This window comes from Scyliorhinus canicula, chromosome 16, assembly GCF_902713615.1.
Source record: "Scyliorhinus canicula chromosome 16, sScyCan1.1, whole genome shotgun sequence".
NCBI lineage: Eukaryota > Metazoa > Chordata > Chondrichthyes > Carcharhiniformes > Scyliorhinidae > Scyliorhinus > Scyliorhinus canicula.
The window spans coordinates 82,628,149-82,638,161 of NC_052161.1; the positions used below are offsets into that span (position 1 = coordinate 82,628,149).

A 10,013-nucleotide genomic window follows, 5' to 3' on the forward strand; every position below is an offset into this window, starting at 1 on the left:
TGAACAGATGACTGTTGGCGGTAAGGAGTGGATTGGCAGTGGTGGCTGAGTAATGTTGTCAGTGGTCCAAATTACTTTGTTCTTAGGTGAGATAGAATGCACAGAGACTCCGATAATTCTAACACTGCTGCGTTTTCTTAACTGCCTCTCCGTCCGCTAATCTGAAAGCATTTCCAAAATAAACTTTATTTACTGTGTCCCACAAATCATTTTCGAATCTGAATTCTAATTTCCAATTGACGTGTATCCAACTTTAGTTGGAATCATAGAACATCTGCAGTCGTTCGGACCATCCAGTCTCTACCGACCGTCAGAAAGAGCATCCTCCATAGGCCCACTCACCCGCCCTAGATGAGATATAACACCATATCACTGTGTGAGCGTTCTCCAAATCATTTAATTTGAAGCAAACAGTAGTATGTAGTATACAAATGGATAACGGGAGCTTGTCTGAAAGATATGTCAATCAGCGTGGGGGATTGCAATCTATATATCAATTGAACAATTCAGAAGTGCACAGGTAAAGTTGATGAAAAGTGCGTTGAAAGTCTACCGCATGGTTTCTCACAACAGTACGCTTTGAAAACAAACAGAGGGCAGCCTGTACTCGCATCATAGTGAAGCAAAAACAATCGTGGCATGTGAGAATTTTAGATTCCGGTATGGGGAGCAAAGAGTGCTTCCGAAAGTCACATTTTAAACTCAATTCCAATGACATAAATTGGAAAGAACCAACAGGCAATACTCTGAGGGATAGAAAGAGAGATTCAATGGGCTCTTTCAGAATACACAGAATGAGCACATTAATGTGCAAAATAAACATTCCATGCGGAGGGCCCAAAATTCATCCATCATTAAACAAACAGGGGGATGGGAACCAATGCAAATAGTCAGAGGGGAGTAAAGAGGGGGCAGAAACAAAAGCTAGTAAGGAGAAAAGTGGAAGGCAGGGAAACAAATTAAACTGCCGAGTATGGAAGGGGGTGGGAACCAGAGCAGTAGGTCAGTGGGAGAAATAATGAGGGGGAGCTACAAGATACGCAAGTAATAGACAGAGCTAAGCGATTTCACAATGAACGAATCTGGTCTAACTTCTGCAGTCCTGCCATATCCAGCTGTGAATGGTGGTGGACTATTAAACAACCCCTAGCCAAGCTGCTCCAGCAAGCTGCAACACTGGCATGTATCCGACAATGTGGAAAATTGCCCAGCTGTTTCCTGTACACAAGAAACAGGAAAAATCCAATCAAGTCAATTACCACCCTATCAGTCTACTCTCCATCATCAGCAGAGTGATGGAAGGAGTCATCAATCGTGCTATCAAGTGGCACTTACTCGGCAATAACCTGCTCACACATGCTCAGTTTGGGATCAGCCAGGGTCACTCAGCTCCTGACCTCATTAGAGCCTTGGTTCAAAAATGGACAAAACCTCTGAATGACAGAGGCGAGATGAAAGTGAGACATCAAGGCAGTATTTCACCAAGTTTGGCATCAAGGAGCCTAGCTCAACTGAAGTCAAGAGGAATCCTGACTGGTAAAGATAGATAGTTTTTTGAAGAAAAAAGGGATTAAGGGTTATGGTGTTCGGGCCGGAAAGTGGAGCTGAGTCCACAAAAGATCAGCCATGATCTCATTGAATGGCGGAGCAGGCTCGAGGGGCCAGATGGCCTACTCCTGCTCCTAGTTCTTATGTTCTTATGAATCAGGGGCAAACCTTCCGCTGGAATCATGCCTGGCACAAAATAAATAGTTGTAGTGGTTGGAGGTCAATTAACTCAGCTCCAGGACATCACTGAAGGAGTTCCTCAAGGTAATGTCCTTGGCACAACCATCTTTAACGGCTTCATTACTGACCTGTCTTCCATCATAATGTCAGAAGTGGGGATGTTAGCAGATGATTGCACAATGTTCAGCACCATTGTTCAGATAATGAAACATTCCATGTCCAAATGCAGCAAGACCTGAAAAATATCGAGCTTGGGCTGACAAGTGGCAAGTTACATTCGCACCACACAAGTGTCAGGCAATGACCACCTCCTACAAGAGAGGATCTAACCATCGCCCCATGGCATTACCATCACAAGCCACATTAATACTATGGCTACCAGGGCAGGTCAAATTTGACGAATCCTATGGCGAGTAACTCACCTCCTGATACCCCCAACACGTGTCAACCATCTACAAGGCACAAGTCAGGAATGTAAAGGAATACTCTCCACGTGTCTGGATGAGTGCAGCTCCAACAACACTCAGGAACCTCAACGCCATCCAGGACAAAGCAGCCAGCTTGATTGCTCCTCCTTCCAGAAACATTCGGAGTTTCATTTGGATAAATGTGAGGTGATGTATTTTGGTAGATGAAATAAGACAAGGACCTACTCAGTTAATGGCAGGGAGTTGGGGAGTGTTACAGAATGAAGTGATCTAGGGGTATAGGTTCCGAGCTCCTTGAAGGTGGAATCACAGGTGGACTGGGTGGTGAAGAAGGCATTCAGTATGCTCGGTTTTATTGGTCAGAATATTGAATTCAGGAGTTAGGACATCTTGTTGAAGTTGCACAAGACATTGGTGAGACCACACACAAAATACTGTGTTCAGTTCTGGTCACCCTATTATAGGAATTATGTCGCTAAACTAGAAAGAGTGCAGAAGAAATTTATGAAGATGCCACCAGGACTTGATGGTCTGAGTTACAAGGAGAGGCTGGATAAGCTGGGACGTTTTTCCCTGGAGCGTAGGAGGCTTTGGGGTGAACTTATAGAGGTCTATAAAATAACGTGGAGCATAAATAAGGTAGATTGTCAACATTTTTTTTCCAAAGGTAAAGGAGCCTAGAACTAGAGGGCACAGGTTTAAGGTGAGAGGGGAGAGATACAGAAGAGACCAGAGGGGAGATTTCTTCTCACAGAGTCTGGTGGGCATTTGGAATGGATTGCCAGACGCAGTGGTAAAGGCGGGTACGATTTTGTCTTTTAAAAAGCAATTAGACTGTTACATGGGCAGGGTGGGTATAGAGAGATATGGGCCAAATGCGGGCAAGTGGGGCTAGCTTAGTGATGGAAACTGGGCGGCATGTAAAAGCTGGTCCAAAGGGCCTGTTTCCATTCTGTAAACATCTATGACTCTATGACTCTATTCAAGCTTTTCACCATCGACGAACAGTGGCAGCCTTGTGTACATCTAGAAGATGCACTGCAGTAACTCACCAAGGTTCATTAGTCAGCACCTTCCAAAACCATGACCCGACCATCTAGAAGGACAAGATGAGCAGACACCTGGGAAGCCCAAAGCCTAGAGGTTCCCCTCCAAGTCACTCACCACCGTGACTTGGAAATATATCGCCATTCCTTCACTGTCGCTGGGACATCATCCTGGAACTCCCTTCCGAACAGAACAGTGGGTGTACCTACACCTGAGAAATGTCAAGACAGTAACTCACCACCACCTTCTGAAGGGCAAGTAGGGATGGGCAATAAATGCTGGCCTAACCAGCGACGCCCACATTCCGTAAACAAATTTGAAAAAAACCTGGTAGAGCTCAACTTTATAAATCATACATGAGGAACTGGACTAATGCGCAAAAACAGAACTGTGGTGAACAATGAGATTAAAATTTTCCAGCTGAGACGTTGCAGACGGAACTATGCAGACACAGAATGGCCACACCCATGAGCTTTAAACGAGAACAAAGCCACTTTCAATCTGTGTGAATATAAATGCAGCAACATCTCCCAGTCCGGATTCAGAGCACTTCAACTGCAGCCTTCTGATTGTGAAGTTGTAGAAACCTGCGGAAGATGGGGAGAGCGCTGTTTTTCCTCCTTTGTTTCTTGACGATGACTCAGCTCATCACGACTGAACCTGAATTCGACAAGAGAGGTGCCAGATATACAAGTCTTCATCCATCTGTGATCATTCTGCAGACCATTTTCAGCATTATCTTACATTTGTTCTTCTCTTTGAATCTTATAATTTAGCTGCTTTGTTTATTATTGATGTGGAGCTGCCTGAGGAAGGAGCAGTGCTCCAAAACCTAGTGATTTGAAACAAACCTGTGGACTTTAACCTGGTGTTCTAAGACTTCATACCCTGTTTATTATTGTTCAATGGGTTGTGCGCGTTCCTGGCGATCCCAGCATGCCTTTAGCACCCCAAAGGGCTTTCGAAGATCGCGCTAAGCTCCCTGCTTCATTCGGGCTGTCCGTGTACTTTAGGTAAACCCAAAGTGCAGTTATTGAAGGACGTCCGGCATAATTACCAGCAGCAATCGGTCAGAGGCAGTCACTTTCAGCTCTGGTGAACAGCTGTTTTGTTTATGTTTGGCGTCAGGCTGGAGGGAGATCTGGAGCTAAATGGTCCCTGTGGTGTCTAAACTGAACGTTAGAGAAAGAATGCTTGTTGTACAAATGCTCCTTTATTGCTGTAAAACTTCATCAATTTGTTGAAGAATCATAAAATTATAAAAAAATCACCAGTGTGCAGAAGGAGGCCATTCAGCCCCTCGAATCTTCACCGAACTTCCAAGTGCGAGTTCTACCCAGTTCCAAACTGCCCTATACCCCTAACCTAACCTGCACTTGTTTGGTCCCGAAGGACAAGTCAGCATGGCCATTGCACCTAAACTGACACGGCAGTATATTCAAACCCTACACAGTCACCCAAGGCCGGAATCGAACCCAGTTCCCTGGAGCTGTGATACAACATGTTCTCTCTGTGGGTTTCCTCCGGATGCTCCAGTTTCCTCCTTCAAGTCGCAAAAGATGAGGAGCAGGATTCTCCGACCTCCTGCTGGGTCGGAGAATCCCCGGGGGTTGGCGCGAATCCCATCCCCACGCCCCGCGCCGGCTGCCGTATTCTTCGGCACCGGTTTATGCCGCGCCGGTTGGGGACCTTCGGCAGCTCCCCCCCCTGTCAATTCTCTGGGCCCCGAGGGGCCGAGCTGCCGTGGTTTCCTGGCAAATCCCGCTGGCGTAAAATGGAAATGGTCCATCATGGCGGGACCTGGCTTGTAGACTGGCTAGGTGAATCCTTGGGGTGGGGTGGGGGGGGGAGGGGGGGGCACGAGAGGATCTGGCCCTGGGGGGGGGGGGGGGGGCTCACGGTGGCCTGGCCCGCGATTGGGGCCCACCGATATGCGGGCGGGCCTGTGCCCTGGGGGGCACCTATTCCTTTCACGCCGACCTCTGTAGGGCTCTGCCATGGTCGGCGCAGAGAAGAACCCCCCTGCACAAGTGCAGGAATAAATGCCGGCCGGTCTGCGCATGCGGCATGTCGCCCTTTGGTGTTGGTTGGCACGGCGCCAACCCCTCCGGCACTGGCCTCGCCCCTGGACATGCGGAGGATTTCGCATCTTCCGGTTGGCCCCATGCCGGAGTGGTTCGCGCCGTTCTTGGCGCCGGCATTTGGCCATCCGGCCAGTTGTGGGAGAATCCCTCCCATGCTGTCAGGTAAATTGGACATCCTGAATTCTCCCTCAGTGGGCGGGATTCTCTCAGCCTAGGGCCAGGCAGGAGAATCCCCGCGACCAGCGCGAATTGTGACATGCTGCCATGACGCCGGCACGGGATTCTCTGTGGAGCTGATGTGGTTGGTGCGGCAGCAGTTGTGGGCCATTCTACACAGACTGCCCGCCGATTTTCGGGGCGGGATGGGCCGAACGGCCATCGTGGAATCGTAGACTCCCACCGGCACCGTCCACACCTGCTCTCAGCCGGCGGGAACTCAGCCTTGAAGGGTCTGGTGGCGACCTGTGGGGGGATGGGCTCCGAACCCGGGGTGAAGCCTCCGTTGTGGCCTCGCCCGCGACCAAAGCCCACTGATCGGCAGGCCGGGCTCTCTGTCTCCCGGCCTCCTTTCTTCCACGCCGGCCCTTGTACTCCTGCGCTTTGCTGCATCGGCGCCGGCGCGAACATGGGAGACACTGCGCATTCGCGGAAATCATGCCGGTGGGACTGCGCATGCGCGGGTTCGTGCTGGACCCACTGTGCATACGCGCATCCCCCGGCACCCATTCCATGGCCGGTTCAGCAGCTGGAGTGGCGTGAACCGCTCCAGCACCATGCTGGCTTCCTGTAGGGACCAGAATTGCTGATCCTGGGACCGTATTAGAACATAGAACATAGAACAATACAGCACAGAACAGGCCCTTCGGCCCTCAATGTTGTGCCGAGCCATGATCATCCTACTCAACCCACATATCCACCCTATACCCGTAACCCAACAACCCCCCCCATAACCTTACTTTTATTAGGACACTACGGGCAATTTAGCATGGCCAATCCACCAAACCCGCACATCTTTGGACTGTTGGAGGAAACCGGAGCACCCGGAGGAAACCCACGCACACAGGGGGAGGACGTGCAGACTCCACACAGACAGTGACCCAGCCGGGAATCGAACCTGGGACCCTGGAGCTGTGAAGCATTTATGCTAACCACCATGCTACCCTGCTGCCCATTGCTGCGTATTGACGCTGTCGAGAAATGCAACAGCGTTTCCGACGGCGTCAACACTTAGCCTCAAGATCAGAGAGACCCACCCAGTGTACCTGAACAGGCACTGGAATGTGGCGACTAGGGGCTTTTCACAGTAACTTCATTGCAATGTAAATGTAAGCCTACTTGTGACAATAAATATTATTATTATAACAGTGCTGACCACTGTGAAGACTATTGCGGTATTAATCAGGTGTAATGGGGTTTCGGGGGGGGGGGGGGGTGCGGGGAATTGGTATGTGATATATTAACACGAGAGAGAAAGGTGTTACTCACTTTAGGCCAGTAATAATACGTGATCCAGCCTCAAGTTAACTTCTTGTTTTTCTGCCATGGTGCCAAAATAATTTATTTATTTATTCTTCAGTCTCGGCTGTAGTGATATGTGACAGACTGGGAGAAGGAGTGTGTCATGGTGGCGACTGTCACGGAAAGAACCATCATTTCCCAAGTGCGATCTGCACGGTTGGGAAGAAGTGCTGCAAGCTGAACCACTAAACATCCAATGGAGGGATTTCCAAGATCAGGAGTTCTCTAAGTTTTCAGAGAATCAACATCCATTTTAAAAAATGCAGCCTCTCCTTGATTGTTTGGCTCATGTAACCCTTGTGTTAGAAGCTTTGATGTACACATAGATAAAACTCATTGCATTGAAAATCTGTATCTTGTTTCTCATTATCGGGCAGCACAGTAGCTCAAGTTTCCTCCCACAGTCCAAGACGTGCAGATCAGGTAGATTGGCCATGATAAATTGCCCTTAGTAACCAAAAAGGTGAGGGGTTATTGAGTTACCGGGATAGGGTGGAAGTGAGGGCTGATGTGGGTCGGTGCAGACTCGTTGGGCCGAATGGCCTCCTTCTGCACTGTATGTTCTGTGCTCTATCATCAGTGTGCCGGGATCAGCACTTTGTGTGTGAAACAAAGCTAGGGGCGTGGGGGGGTGGTTGCAGGAAATTGGAAGTTGAGCCATTATGGGGAATGTCAGAAAGGCAGGAGTTATAGAACATAGAACGATACAGCGCAGTACAGGCCCTTCGGCCCTCGATGTTGCACCGACATGGAAAAAATCTAAAGGCCATCTAACCTACACTATGCCCTTATCATCCATATGCTTATCCAATAAATTTTTTAATGCCCTCAATGTTGGCGTGTTCACTACTGTTGCAGGTAGGGCATTCCACGGCCTCACCACTCTTTGCGTAAAAAACCCACCTCTGACCTCTGTCCTATATCTATTAGCCCTCAATTTAAGGCTATGTCTCCTCGTGCTAGCCACCTCCATCCGCGGGAGAAGGCTCTCGCTGTCCACCCTATCTAACCCTCTGATCATTTTGTATGCCTCTATTAGGTCACCTCTTAACCTTCTTCTCTCTAACGAAAACAACCTCAAGTCCATCAGCCTTTCCTCATAAGATTTTCCCTCCATACCAGGCAACATCCTGGTAAATCTCCTCTGCACCCGTTCCAAAGCTTCCACGTCCTTCCTATAATGAGGCGACCAGAACTGTACGCAATACTCCAAATGCGGCCGTACTAGAGTTTTGTACAACTGCAACATGACTTCATGGCTCCGGAACTCAATCCCTCTACCAATAAAGGCCAACACACCATAGGCCTTCTTCACAACCCTATCAACCTGGGTGGCAACTTTCAGGGATCTATGTACATGGACACCGAGATCCCTCTGCTCATCCACACTACCAAGAATTTTACCATTAGCCAAATATTCCGCATTTCTGTTATTCTTTCCAAAGTGAATCACCTCACACTTCTCCACATTAAACTCCATTTGCCACCTCTCAGCCCAGCTCTGCAGCTTATCTATGTCCCTCTGTAACCTGCAACATCCTTCCGCACTGTCTACAACTCCACCGACTTTAGTGTCGTCTGCAAATTTACTCACCCATCCTTCTGCGCCCTCCTCTAGGTCATTTATAAAAATGACAAACAGCAACGGCCCCAGAACAGATCCTTGTGGTACGCCACTCGTAACTGAACTCCATTCTGAACATTTCCCATCAACTACCACTCTCTGTCTTCTTTCAACTAGCCAATTTCTGATCCACATCTCTAATTCACCCTCAATCCCCAGCCTCCGTATTTTCTGCAATAGCCGACCATGGGGAACCTTATCAAACGCTTTACTGAAATCCATATACACCACATCAACTGCTCTACCCTCGTCTACCTGTTCAGTCACCTTCTCAAAGAACTCGATAAGGTTTGTGAGGCATGACCTACCCTTCACAAAACCATGCTGACTATCCCTAATCATATTATTCCTATCTAGATGATTATAAATCGTATCTTTTATAATCCTCTCCAAGACTTTACCCACCACAGACGTTAGGCTCACCGGCCTATAGTTACCGGGGTTATCTCTACTCCCCTTCTTGAACAAAGGGACCACATTTGCTATCCTCCAGTCCTCTGGCACTATTCCTGTAGCCAATGATGACCTAAAAATCAAAGCCAAAGGCTCAGCAATCTCTTCCCTGGCTTCCCAGAGAATCCTAGGATAAATCCCATCCAGCCCCGGGGACTTATCTATTTTCACCTTGTCCAGAATTGCCAACACTTCTTCCCTACGCACCTCAATGCCATCTATTCTAATAGCCTGGGTCTCAGCATTCTCCTCCACAATATTATCTTTTTCTTGAGTGAATACTGACGAAAAGTATTCATTTAGTATCTCGCTTATCTCCTCAGCCTCCACACACAACTTCCCACCACTGTCCTTGACTGGCCCTACTCTTACCCTAGTCATTCTTTTATTCCTGACATACCTATAGAAAGCTTTTGGGTTTTCCTTGATCCTACCTGCCAAAGACTTCTCATGTCCCCTCCTTGCTCGTCTCAGCTCTCTCTTTAGATCCTTCCTCGCTTGCTTGTAACTATCAAGCGCCCCAACTGAAACTTCACGCCTCATCTTCACATTGGCCTCCTTCTTCCTCTTAACAAGAGATTCCACTTCTTTGGTAAACCACGGTTCCCTCGCTCGACCCCTTCCTCCCTGCCTGACTGGTACGTACTTATCAAGAACATGCAATAGCTGTTCCTTGAACAAACTCCACATATCCAGTTAAGATTTAATAAACCCAGTGCCCTGCACAACCAGGTTGGAGGCAGATATGATTGGTCACAGCATGCACGTTGTTTAAAAAGGCATTATGGAGGGAGCTTTACGCAGTATAGAACATAGAACATAGAACGATACAGCGCAGTACAGGCCCTTCGGCCCTCAATGTTGCACCGACATGGAAAAAACTAAAGGCCATTATGCCCTTATCATCCATATGCTTATCCAATAAACTTTTAAATGCCCTCAATGTTGGCGAGTTCACTACTGTTGCAGGTAGAGCATTCCACGGCCTCACCACTCTTTGCGTAAAAAACCCACCTCTGACCTCTGTCCTATATCTATTAGCCCTCAATTTAAGGCTATGTCTCCTCGTGCTAGCCACCTCCATCCGCGGGAGAAGGCTCTCGCTGTCCACCCTATCTAACCCTCTGATCA

The 10,013-nt window shown here is 48.3% G+C and overlaps 1 long non-coding RNA gene across 1 annotated transcript; it reads left to right on the top strand.

Moving 5' to 3' along the window:
• The first annotated feature begins 3,701 nt into the window (after nucleotides 1-3,701).
• LOC119950708 lies at nucleotides 3,702-7,153 on the top strand. Its single transcript, XR_005457390.1, has 2 exons — nucleotides 3,702-3,881; nucleotides 6,864-7,153. It is a non-coding gene; the product is annotated as an uncharacterized LOC119950708 (long non-coding RNA).
• The last annotated feature ends 2,860 nt before the right edge of the window (nucleotides 7,154-10,013 follow it).